The 13,623-nt window shown below is 44.3% G+C and overlaps 1 protein-coding gene across 3 annotated transcripts in view; it reads right to left on the reverse strand.

Annotated features, from left to right (window-relative positions):
- Positions 1-6,554, reverse strand: part of CDKL5 (cyclin dependent kinase like 5) — a 213,508-nt gene extending 206,954 nt beyond the window's left edge. For all 3 annotated transcript variants that reach the window (XM_034755895.1, XM_034755902.1, XM_034755884.1), the window contains exon 1: positions 6,462-6,554. The gene's annotated coding sequence lies outside the window, so the exon portion shown is untranslated. The remainder of the gene's footprint in view (positions 1-6,461) is intronic.
- Positions 6,555-13,623: the final 7,069 nt, after the last annotated feature.

Genomic DNA, 13,623 nt, shown 5'->3' on the forward strand with positions numbered 1-13,623 from the left:
AGCCCCCCCCCGGCACTGCCGGTCCCCGCCGGCCCGGCGCACCCCCCGGCCGCCCGGCACCGCCGGCCCCGGGCCAGCCCCTGGCCCAGGATTTTCCCAGACATGTTCGGCTTTTGGGGATTTCCCCCCGGACGGGGATTTGAGTCCCAGAAAGCCGGACATGTCCGGGAAAATCCGGACGTATGGTAACCCTACTCTAGACTCCAGGATCCTCAGCCATCACCTATCTTGGGTAGAGAGTTGCAACTCTCTTCCTTCTGACCAGGGTTTTTCCAGGCTGCACAGTTCCCAGCCTACACTGTGAATTCCCCAGCAAGTCAGATGGCCTCAGCAGGCCTGTTTTGCCTTTTCCAAGGGACTTTAAACAGCATTATTGCCCACAAGTGTGAGTTATCACAAAGCTTTTCCTATTCAAGCATATTTATTCTTAAGGTGAAAACATTACAGCGAAACCATATTAAAAACAATACAAGAACCTACACCCATGCAACTATGCTTACAAGTGATCACCCCCTGCCAACTCCAACAAGGGCTCAGGCGTCCTTCAAACCACACCAAAAAGTTTTTCCCCCTCTGTAGTCACAAGTTGATAACAGCTGTTATCAAAGAACAAGCACACACAAGAATCTGAGAATCACTCCTTTAGGTTTCAGAGTAGCAGCCGTGTTAGTCTGTATCCGCAAAAACCTTTAGGTTTGTGTCTTTGATCTGCAGATACATGAATAGGTAATCAGCCAATGGTCCCTTCCTCAGCATAAAATTCAAAGGTTGGGTCTTCGCATAACTGAAGGAAGTAATTTGCATTCACCCCCTGCCACATATTGCCAAGGAATCCCACTTAACTTTTTCTATTACATTATTTAAAATAGTTCTTTGAAGTTCATAACACTTCCCCAGGTTTACATTGGCCATGTCTCTTCCCTAGAAAAGTTACATAAGACCCCACAATAATACATAAACTGCATTTTTAATACAATGGACTCCAAAGATACTTAAATTTAATTTAGTAAAGTTTATCCAGGATACTGCATGCATTGCCATATCTGTCACAGTGGGTGCAAAACTGGCAGAAAGATCAATCTCAAATAGTAGTTCTTGACAGTTCGCTGTCCAACTGGGAGTGATGTATCTAGTGGGGTCCTGTAGGGGGTCTATCCTTGTATGATACTATTCAATATTTTCATTGAAGATTTGGATAATGGAGTGGAGAGTATGCTTATAAAATTTGCATTTGATACCAAACTCAGGAGGATTTCTGCCACTTCAGAGGACAGGATTAGAATTCAAAATGACTTTGAAAAAAAATGGGAGAATTTGTCTGAAATCAAAGAGATAAAATTTAATAAAGATAAATGGAAAGTACTATCCTTAGGAAGGAAAAACCAAATGCACAAATACAAAATGGAGAACCATTGGCTAGGCAGTAGTACTGCTGAAAGGGATCCAGCAGTTATAGTGGATCACAAATTGAATATGAGTCAACAAACTGATGCAATTGAGAAAAAGGCTAGCCTTCTGGGATGTATTAGCAGGAGTGTCATATGCAAAACATTGGAGGAAATTGTTTAGTAAGTGTGAGGCCTCAGCTGGACTACTGTGTCCAGTTCTGGGTGCCACACTTTCAGAAATATGTGGACAAATTGGAAAGTCCACAGGAAATCAACAAAAATGATAAAAGGTTTTTTAAAAAAAACTGACCTGTGGGAGAACAGGGGGATAAAAAAATTGACAAGTTTAGTCATGAAAAAGGCTGATGGAGGACCTGATAATTTTCAGATATGATAAGAGCTGTTATAACGAGGACTGTGATCAATTTTTATCCATGTCCAATGAAGGCAAGACAAGAAGTAATCTGCTTAAACCACAGCCATGGAGATTTAGGTTACATATCAGAAAAAAAAACTTTCTAACTATAAGGATAGTTAAAACAGTGGAATAGGCATCCAAGGGAAGTTGTGAAATACCCATCACTGGAGGTTTTGAAGAACAAGTTAGAAAAATGCCTGTCGGGGATTGTCTAGATAAACTTGATCTTGCCTCAGGAGCAGGGGCTGGACTAGATGACCTCTTGAGGTCCCTTCCAACCATACAGGTCCATGATGCTATGCTTGCTCATAAAGCACCTTGAAATCCTCAAATGGAAGGTATTATTACAAATGTTTAAAAATAACAATAATCTCTTTCAAACAGTGAAATGACAGGATGAGCTGGCCTATCTTCCCATCAAACTTCTCCCAAGGTGTCCTTTTATTTCTTGACTTTTAAAAAAAAAAAATTGCCTAAGATATAACTCCGGGAAACTTGTATAGCCAATATAAAAACAATCCTCTAAACCAAAACTGTCAAAGTAGCAATTCAAATAAGCCTGTAAGGTAGGGGTGGCCCAACTGTGTCTTGCAAGCCACATGCGTCTCTTCTCCTATTAAAGTGTGGCTCGCAGAGCCCCCCCACCCCTCTCATTCTCCACCTACCAGATGTGGGGGGGGTGGGGGGGAGCTCAGGACCTCTGGATTGCAGCAGGGTGGGGTGGTGGGGACTTCTGCCTAGTGGGGAGGGAAGGGTCTCGGGGCTTCTGCCCAGCAAGGAGCACTTGCCAGGGCTCGGGGCTTCAGCAGGAGTGGAGCTGAAGCCCCAACCCCCGGCAGGTGTGCCCCAGCTCTCGAACTTCTGAAGATTGTCATATGTGGCTCAGAGGGCCAGTAAGTTTGGCCACCCCTGCTCTAAGAGTATAACTACACTGCACTGTAAACCCAGCTTGTTGACACGGTTTCCAAGCCCTTGCTCGAGCATCCACACTGCATTGCAAATCTATGCTTACAGTTGCTGGACCTAGGGCTCACAGCTATGCTAACACATCCATACTGTATTACACAGATCTTCTGACTCAGTTCTATAGCTTGAGCAGCATCCACACTGCAAAATAACCAGGCTTGAACCTGAGCCACAATGAGACTTGGGCTCTGAGTCCATCCCCCTAGCAGGGTCCTAGGACCTGGGTCCCGTGCTCTTGCTGACCCAAGTAAGAGGTGGGGGGGGGTGAGTGAGAGAGAAAGGAGAACTGAGCCAGAGCCCAGGCTTAGTGTGACATGTTGACATAGCCTAAAACTCTAGAACTTTGCCTGCTCACACCACTATTCTCAAGAAAAGACCAATGGGAACTTTCGCAGCACATTGTGAACGTTAACAAAAAAAAGGGGGGAGCTTTTTGGCCCATTGGGGAAATGAATTTCCAGAGATGACAATCCTTCATTAAGAATGCTCTGCTTCTAGATCTCCAGTATTCAATATGGTAACTGTTCAGAAAAGTTTCACAGGTAATCCCAACTACCATGGCAGAAGGTGAAAAGAAAGTTGTCTCTGAGATAGCCAGAACCCATATCATATAGAGTTTTAGCAACAACTTCAATTCCATCAAGAAAAACTGATAGCTACTGAAGTCTGAGAGCAGTGTGTGATATGCTTCATAGAGAAGCACTGGCACTGAAGCATCTGAACAATTTTCAATAGTATCCCCATGTAGACAGCATCTCAACTAATTCCCCCTCCCCCCCACAGAGTTGAACTGTTCTTTCTCTAACTAGACTTTTGTAGGTGGGAATTTTTTTTTATTTTTATTTTCCTTTGTACTTGGAGCTTTGATTCTCTTCCCACCCACCCATTCTACTCCATGCATTAACAGAAATAGCCACTGCTACTGTCAAACCACACTAGTGGTGCAGATAAATACATCATTGCTCCAGTGGTAGAATCTGACATGCTAGCTCAAAAATCTGTAAAGCTCTGTCATGAAGCAGTATATATTCACTAAGTTGTATAGTCAATGTAGTGAACAGACACAGTAGCAGTGACTTTGCTAACCCTCAAGATTTATGGAAATGAATACTCCTTGATGGCTTACTGTTAGGATTATACAGCATCACAGTACATACTTTTTAGTATTTAGATACTAAGATATGAAAATGTTTTCTTCTGAGTTACAAGGAAATATAGTCATTCTAGTTTAAAACTAAGATGAAAATATTATTTTAGTAGTTATCAAAACAAATTTTGAATATTTCAATTAAGCTGAAAATAAAAATATATGATTCTTGTACAATATTATATGCAATACTAACAGCATTGTAAGACATTGTTCTTACAGTAAGAAGAAACAAAAGTGATCTGAAAAATTTCCTGTTCGAGACAACAATGTTCTAAAAACCTTGAAGAATTAGTACTTTGGGATTTTTTAAATTGATATTTTTAAAATGTTACACATAATCAGAAAAGATGCCCTCACAGAACAACTTGCCAAGAGTGCAGGTGACAAGTTTCCATTCATTGCCAAAATGAGTAAAATGCAAACAACAAAAAAATAGGGAGAAGTAAATGTGATTTTTTTTTAAAAAAATGTTCAATTTAAGTAATATAAAAGTATTCGTAACGTAAGCATATTTTCCCAGGAGATTTTAAACAAAAACAGATTCCACATAAAGTCTTCCACCCCATCTTTAAATTCTCCTGTTTTCATCAGTTTAACTTGACCTTTAACATCACTTTAACATGCAATCCAAGTATTGATTTTTGAAACCCTCAAGGCTACCACCTTCCCTTTCCCCTCTTGTTTTAATAGTTTCTCTGATTAAAAGTCTCAAATTATTTTAAGCCATAAAAGGGCTAAATTATAACAGCAGAAAAAATGCAAGTTTCTTATAAAAATGTACATGCCCTGAATAGAAGCACAAAGCATTATTGTAACAGACATGAAAGTTGAAAACTAGACTTCTTTGCTATTCAGGTAATATGCATATTGAAACTTAAAAAAAATTGCTGTTTATTTTGGGTTTTGGCAAATCCAAAATGCACTATAGAATGTAAAATCAATCATATTATGTTTAATTACAGAGGAAAACAATTCAATTAAAATGTTTCACACAATCAATAAGGAGAAGCAGGATTTACAGACTTGGGCTACTCCATAATCAAGCACTGTAGCCAAAAGATCATTACTACAATTGGTACTATAGAACTTAGTCAATCACTTTCAGCATGAGCTGCAGGTGCTCAGCACCTCTTGATTTTTTTATTTTTATATCAGGCCATTATTTGAATTATCATAGGACCTAGGAGCCTAAATCACGGACAAGGACTCCACTGTGCAAGATGCTGTACAAACACAGAACAAAAACACAGTAATTTATTTGAAAGTGTTGGCCTTAGTTATTGCATAACCTGATGGCTTAGGCCTCTCAGTCTCCAGGGCAAGCTTTCACTTGCCAGTACTGAGTAAACAAATTGATTTTTTCCCCCAAATCCTATTCTATATTGTATTAACTCACAATCTGATCTGTGGAGCATCAAAGCTTTCACTTTAAAAAAAAATTAAGTTTCACATCCATAAGGAATAGAAGTTAATCTTCCAAATGTGAATGTAGACCATATAGTATTGTCTTTCTGATCTACAGAAAACCCTAATGCTCCTGATGTTGCTTATAGCTTTCTTCAAGCAACAGCTGGAAGAAATTAACTGATTCTTGTCAGTTTCACTATAGCAATTTCCTGCTACAGCTTGGAAAAGCTACCTGCCGCATCAACGTTAGGCAATGGAGCTATGCAGACAGGAGAAGGAGGATCCAAAACCAGAGGCTGGAGAAGTAGTTAAGCAGCAGCACCACCCACACACCCTCCACACAGAAGCCAGGAATCAGGAATTAAAAGGGTAACGCAGCCTCCTCCCCTCCAGCCCATAGCAGGCTCTGAAGGGCAGGTTAGAAGTGTGAGCCATAAGCGTCCCACTCAGAACATCCTTCTCCCTTGCAGCTGTCCAGGACCAGGGAGGGGCGGGGGCAAAGGAAATCCATATTTAATTGCACATCCACTAGCCAGAGGCTGATCTGAAAGATGGAGGCTTGGAGCAGAGTCAAGGGACAGCCCCGCCGCGACCAGGATCCCTGCGCCTTTCCCCTTCCCCGCAGCTGAACCTGGGGAAGGGGGTTTCTCCCCGACCGGGGTGGGCGAGGGGGGGGCTGTGCCTGGAGCTCCCCGATGCTCCCCGCGCCACCTCTCCGCCCGCATCTCTCCTGTGTGTCGCTCCCTGCCTAAGAGCAACTGGTCCATTTCCCTAGCAGGGGGAAGCCGCAAACCTGGCGCGGGGGATTTCCGAGGCAGCCGCCAGCACCGACCCGTCCCAGCCGGGGACGTGCCATGAATCCGACAGACCCCTGCGACCCTCCGCCCCCCAATTGCCCTCGGCCCGAATTACCTCAGGGGCAACCGCGAGCCCGACACACCCTCGCCCCGGAGCCGCAGGGAAACCAGCCCCAGCCCGCCCCGCAGGGGCCGCTCACTGCCCGGGGCGGGGGAGCCCATCCGCGCCCGCCGGGCGGCAGAGAGGAGAGGAGCGGCCCCGCCGTTACCGGGCAGCCCGGGGAGGTGACAGGTGGGGCAGGGGCTCCCCCTCGCCGCGCGGCCCCGGCACTCACCCGGCTCCAGCGGCTGCTCGGCTGCGGCTCCGCCGCTGTTTTCGTTACTCCCGGCAGCGCCCGCCGCCCCCTCTCTAGCTCTATCCCCCTTCCGCCGCCGCCGCCGCCAGCCCGCTCCGATCTCAGCCTAGCCCGCTGCCCGCCTCGCCTCGCCTCGCCCCGCCCCGCCCCGCCCCCGCGGACTGCATTGACACCGCCCCCCACCAGTGGGAGAGAGAGCAAGCTTGCAGGAAGCCACGCCCCCACCAAGCGGCCAATACGAGCGGGCTATTCCTCCGCACGGGCGGGGCTGGGGGCCCCACCCCCTCCCTCTGTCCGCTCTCCTATCTCGACCCCGCCCACCGCGCGGACAAGCTCGGTTGACTCTGCAGTTCCCGAGCAACCAGAGCCGGGGTGCGGGCGGCTGGCTGACAGCTGGGGCGGGGGGAGGGTCCGAGCCTGAGCGGGAGTGGGAGGAGCAGCAGCGGGGGTCGTGACAGGAAGGAGGCGGCCGCAGCAAGTGGGGGGGAGATCATGCTAGCGAAGAGGGGGAGCAGCTGCTGTCAAGAGCATGCAACATGCAGCATCCGTGTGACACAGACAGGTGGAGGCCAAGGGCGGTGATCTTCGGGGGAGGCATCAGTGGGTTTGTGTAGGACTGTTTTTAGGGGCTGGCTGTCAGCTGCTCGTGGGGAGGCAGAGTCCTCTCTGGGGGTTGTCTAATTCAGAAGGGGTTTTAATCTCTCCCCGCTCTCTTGAAATCGTTGCACTGCATCTATTTTTGCAGGCGAACTCTTACACGCACAACACAGAGACGCATAGAGCTGCAAGAATCACTGGTGTGGCGAAAGACAAGAAGAGAGGCTGGGGGGCTGAGATGGAGATTCCCCTCCCTCTGGATTTGCAGGACACTCTGTGCGTTAAATCCCCCTCTTCTCCTCAGTTCAATTGTCAAATGGTTCAAACGGGGAAAACCCATCCTAAAATACCAATATTGCCAATCTATTAGCATTCAAAAATCATGAGTCAGTTTCAAAAAAAAATCATGAGCTGGCTTAAAATAACATGAGATTCTTTTAAAGAATAATACTTCCAGCCCTTTTTACGGGTCTTCTGCTGTTTGATTCACCTTTTCTCTGCAAGCCATCAGAGCTAGAAATGTACTCTTAAAAAAACTGAAGCTGAGAAACTCACAGATTCACATGATTCCAGGAGCCAGGGCTATCAAACAAAACCCCATAAAATATTACAAGAATAATGGTAAAATTGCAAGGACTGGCAACATGTACTCTCCTGGAGATGCAACATGAAGGAGTAAGGCTGTTTGGTAGCAGCTGTTTGGTTTGAGTTCCCGCTCTCATACTGTATCTTGTAATTGTATTTACCAAAGTGAGAGATCATTAGTGGAGAGTCATCTTGGGACTGAATTATGTTTGCAGATTCAACATGGCAGATAAAGAGAAATTCATCTGTTTTTTGTGGTGTTGCTTAACAGCAACTTACAAACACTTGCAAAAAGGAAATTACTCAGATACTATAGAGATGAGGGCCTTATAATTACCTAGCTCAATGGACCAATCAATAGAAACCTTTCAAGAACAGGGGAATCCCCTATCCAACAGCATTAGCCACGGTTCAACTCTAGATATAACCCTCATCATACACAGTCCTCCACCCTGAAACATACAGTGTATTGCAGTATCAGAGATAGATCACATTATCCATAGTCATGAACATAATCTGAACTGAAATTCAAGCAAAAACATGAAACTGATTCCCAGAGAGTTGTACACATGCTGCAGCATCTGCTACTCTGGACTCTATTGGTGTATATTTATAAACCCTTATTATCTCAATGTCTCTACAGATTCCAGGATACAGGATGCTTCTGCCACCACTGAAAATGGTGATAAATGAATGTGATGTACATTAATTCTTAAAAGAAGTAAATGAGTTTCCTGTGACATATGCTTATAATTAAAACAAATATTCTGTCTTATTGTGTTTCATTTTCTCGTTAATACCAGGCCTGATTATAAGTGCAGTAGCACAGTCACTGTGAATTCTTCTAAATAGTCATGGAGTGCCATACACTACTGAGCCAAAAACAGAGTGGAGAACTGTCATTTGTTGTTGTGGTCAGTTATCTACACAATAATAATTTCTATTTTTAAAATCAGATGCTTCTCAAAGGGAAGTGAATTTTCAGGTTTAGGGGGTAAAGATCAAATATGATTACAGTAAACATTGCCAGCCTCAACCCTAATCTTGCAATGAACTGTGCCCAGGTACACCTTTATGTCTTATGGAGACCTATGGGGGCAGGGGGAGTACTTTGCACAAAACTGATTCAGGATTGGGGCCCTTGCTTGTTTTTGATAGGTTTTATATAAAACCTATATATATATATATATATATATATATATATATATATATAAAAATAAAACCTATGAGCTGTCAAGCAATTAAAAAAATTAATCATGCAATTATTCACACTGTTAAACAATAATAGAATACCATTTAAATATTTTTGGATGTTTTCTACATTTTCAAATATATTGGTTTCAATTACAACACAGAATACAAAGTCTACAGTGCTCACTTTATATTTATTTTTGATTACAAGTATTTGCACTGTAAAAAAACAAAAGAAATACACCTCTACCTCGATATAACACTGTCCTCGGGAGCCAAAAAAATCTTACCGCGTTATAGGTGAAACCGCATGTAAGAGGAGCAGACTCACCCCTGCGGCGCCTCCTGCTGGTCGTCCAGGGAATTAGCTCACCAGCCCATAGAGCGCCCTCTGCAGGCCAGTGATCCGCCTTATTGTCTGCACTAGCCCTGTGTCCCTCCCAGGACCCCGGTGCCCCTTGCCCTGGGTGCTGCCCCCTAGCAATACCCACACATGCTAGGTCTCCCCTCCCAGGGGAACCCCCACCCACTAACCCCATCTCACCTCAGGATAAGGCCACTGCCAGTCACCAACTAGCCCCCCGCTCCCTGGGACAGACTGCAGTATAGGCCACTCATCATCGGCAAGATTGGGTTTGGACCTGCCGCCTTGGCCTAGCCCTGGGCTGCCCTCTGCAACCCCCAGTACCCCTTGGCCTATTACCAGGCTGCAGCCTGGGGCTATCCAGGCTGGAGCTCCCCAGCTCCTCAGCCTTTCCTCAGCCCTGCTCCACTACAGGTACCCTGTGTCTAGCCCCCTACAGCCAGGCCCTTCTCTCTCAGAGAGAAACTCTCTTTGGGCTCCTGGCTCCCAGCCTCTTTACACAGGACATCTGGGCTCTGATTAGGGTGTGGCCCAGCTGTAGCCACTTCCCCCAATCAGCCAGGGTTTTAACTTGCCCTGCCCCAGCCCTCTGCAGGGCTTTTCCAACCCCTCAGGGCAGGAGCGGGTGTCCACCCCGCTACACCGCGTTATATCAAACTTGCTTTGATCCACCGCAGTGCGCAGCCCCGCCCCCCGGAGCACTGATTTACCGCATTATATCAGAATTCGTGCTATATCGGGTCGCGTTATATCAGGGTAGAGGTGTAGTATTTTTCATTTCACCTAATACAAGTACTGTAGTGCAATCTCTTTATCATGAAAGTTGAACTTACAAATGTAGAATTCTGTACAAAAAAACTGCATTCAAAAATAAAACAAGGTAAAATTTTAGAGCCTGCAAGTCCACTCAGTCCTACTTCTTGTTCAGCCAATGGCTCAGACAAACAAGTTTGTTACATTTGCAGGAGATAACACTGCCTGATTCTTGTTTACAATGTCACCTGAAAGTGAGAACAGGCGTTCTCATGGCACTGTTGTAGCTAGCATCGCAAGATATTTACTTGCCAGATGCGCTAAAGTTTCATATGTCCCTTCATGCTTCAACCACCATTCCAGGGGACATGTGTCCATGCTGATGACAGGTTCTGCTCGATAACAATCCAAAGCCGTGCAGAACAACGCAGGTTCACTTTCATTATCTGAGTCAAATGCCACCAGCAGAAAGTTGATTTTCTTTGTTGGTGGTTCGGGTTCTGTAGTTTCCACATTGGAGTGTTGCTCTTTTAAGACTTCTGAAAGCATGTCCACACCTCATCCCTCTCAGATTTTGAAGGCACTTGAGATTCTTAAACATTGGGTCGAGTGCTGTAGCTATCTTTAGAAATCTCACATTGGTATCTTCTTTGCGTGTCAAATCTGCAGCTACAATGTTCTTAAAATGAACAACATGTGCTGGGTCATCATCCAAGACTGTTATAACATGAAATATATGGCAGAATGCAGATAAAACAGAGCAGGGGACATATTCTCCCCCAAGGAGTTCAGTCACAAATTTAATTAACATTATTTTTTTAATGAGCATCATCAGCATGGAAGCATGTCCTCTGGAATGGTGGTCGAAACCTGAAGGGGCATATGAATGTTTAGCATATCTGGCACATAAATACCTTGCAATGCTGGCTACAAAAGTGCCATGCAAATGCTTGTTCTCACTTTCTGGTGACGTTGTAAAGAAGAAGACGGCAGCATTATCTCCTGTAAATGTAAACAAACTTGTTTGCCTTAGTGATTGGCTGAACAAGAAGTAGGACTGAGTGGATCCGTAGGCTCTGACGTTTTACATTGTTCTGTTTTTGAGTGCAGTTATGTAACAAAAAAAAATCTACATTTGTAAGTTACACTTTCATGACAAAGAGATTGCACTACAGTATTTGTATGAGGTGAACTGAAAAATACTATTTCTTTTATCATTTTTACAGTGCAAATATTTGTAATGAAAAATAATATACAATTTGATTTTAATTACAACACAGAATACAATAAATATGAACATGTAAAAAGACATCCAAAATATTTAATAAATTTCAATTGGTAGTCTATTGTTTAACAGTGTGATAAAAACTGTGATTAATTGCGATTCATTTTTTTATTCGTGATTACTTTTTTTCAGTTAATTGCGTGATGTGTGTGTATAAGTCATTGTTGGAAAGTTACAGTTTCAGCAGGAATTGTTGTGTCTTTGTTTTAAAACATCTATTTGAGTCTTGTACATATTTTTCACATCTTCAAGATCCAGCATATATATAAAGTAAATGTGTGCTACAGAAGATAGAGCACTTTGCTATGAAACTTTAATGTCATTCTGAGTATTGCCTGACTAAGGATGACAAAGATCAGGCCCATAATACCATATGCCTCAAACCAAACCATACATCATAGGTTTAAGCTTATAATTGAATGGCTTTTAGGCTTTCTTCAATATTTTATCAGAGCATTTCTCCCTCATTCTGTGGTTATACTCTGCGTGTATAACAGTTTCACCCGGCATTTCCATGTTTCCAGATTTTACACTTGCAACTTAATTTTATTAATGCCGTATGAGCTAGACGAGAATACAGCTCACTCACACAGAACAGTAATGGCTTTGCAGTGCTAACCAGAATAAAATATAGAAAAGACATGGTTTAGTCAGTAAAATAAGCAGAAGTGACTCTGAATAGAGACAGGGAGCAGATCTTGTAGAATAAAAAAGGTGTCACTTTTAGTCCTTTTTCTTACCATAGCTTCTCTTTGATGACACAGCAAGAAGGAATAATGAATTTGGGTCTCCTCAATATTTTTTTCAACAGAGGAGAAAAGAAATGCAGAATGCCTCACTCCAGAAAGTCTTTGAAAACAGCACAAAACTAGGAGAAAGCTGGCTTTAGGCCTCCTTTTTGGCCCCATGATCTTCAGTTGCCCCAGTGCCAGACTTGTCCCCAAGTGTACATTAAAGCAGCACAGGGGCTGTTCTGGAAACTGGGGGAATTGCCCAGTCCTATATGTGCCCTGTCCAATGGGGGCTGGGAGTGCAGAGGAGCCATTATAACAACTCTACCCCTGCTGGGGAATGCTTCACTCACTGGATCCACCAACTTCATGCAGTTTTGTGCCACAAATCAGTACAAAGTTGCCTTGACATACTGGAGTTTCTGGCCATTGGGCCCTTGTCAAGTCACTTACATCTTTGCAAAGTAGGGACAAAACCATAGGCGTAGTTTGACTTCTATATTTGAGGGGGGTAGCTCCAGTCAGGCCAACCTTGCAACATGTGGGCGAGGGGAGGCAAATTCCACACCTGCTCAAGGCTTGCAGTTTAGGGGGGCAAACATCCCCCTCCCACCACCAAACTACGCCCATGGGCAAAACTGATGTAAGCATCAATGGGGAATTCTGAATTAGTAGCATTTTACATCCACTTTCCACAGGTATAAATGACTACATGACACAAGACAATCATGCTCATTTCATTTTAGAAAATCACCTAAACAGACACGAAATCAATGGGATCAGCCGGCCCTACACAAAAACTGCAGGAATTGGCACATGATCATGAGCAAATTATTCACTACTCTTTCTTGCTACGAAGCTTCATTTCATACACAAGAAACAGAATATGAAGAAGTTAATAAAATTGTTCCTCAGAGTCTTAGGAATAAGCAATTCAACAAAAAGGAAGCTTTTATTCTCTGTGTTCTGACTGCTGCCTTCACTGGGCCCAGGCCCTTCATTTGGCAAGCACTCTTATAAAAAGCACTCAACATCTTTTTGCATGCCATTGTTAGACTTCTAATGTATGTAGTATATGCAATTAATACTGAGGGCCTGATCCTCAGCTTGTATAAATTAGCATAACTCCACTGAAGTCCCTGAGATTTTTAAAAAGTTCTGTTCAAAATATGTATTTTAAAATGCACTATTTACATATATTCTTGAATTGGGTCATTTTATTGTGATGATAGAACTGATCAAAGAACTTTGGCCTCATGTCTCCCAAGGGGGCTATTTCCACACAGATGTCTAGAAACTAGTTAATTCCTCATTGTTTTGCTGGGGGGCAAGGGGGTAGGTGTCCCCCACACTTGGCAACAGGGCTGCCCAGAAGGGGGGGCAAATGAGGCAATTTGCCCGAGGCCCCGGGCCCCGCAGGGCCCCCGACGAGAGTTTTTGGCAGGTCTTCGGCGGCAGGTCCTTCAGTGCTGCTGAACACACCCGGAGCGAAGACCTGGAGCTTCTTCCACTCCGGGTCTTCGATGGCAATTCGGCGGCAAGGGCTTCTTCTGCTCCGGGTCTTCGGCAGCAATTTGGCGGCAGGTCCTTCACTCACTCCGGGACCTGCCGCCGAAGTGCCCCGAAGACCCGGAG

This window comes from Trachemys scripta, chromosome 1 (genome assembly GCF_013100865.1).
Source record: "Trachemys scripta elegans isolate TJP31775 chromosome 1, CAS_Tse_1.0, whole genome shotgun sequence".
Lineage (NCBI taxonomy): Eukaryota > Metazoa > Chordata > Testudines > Emydidae > Trachemys > Trachemys scripta.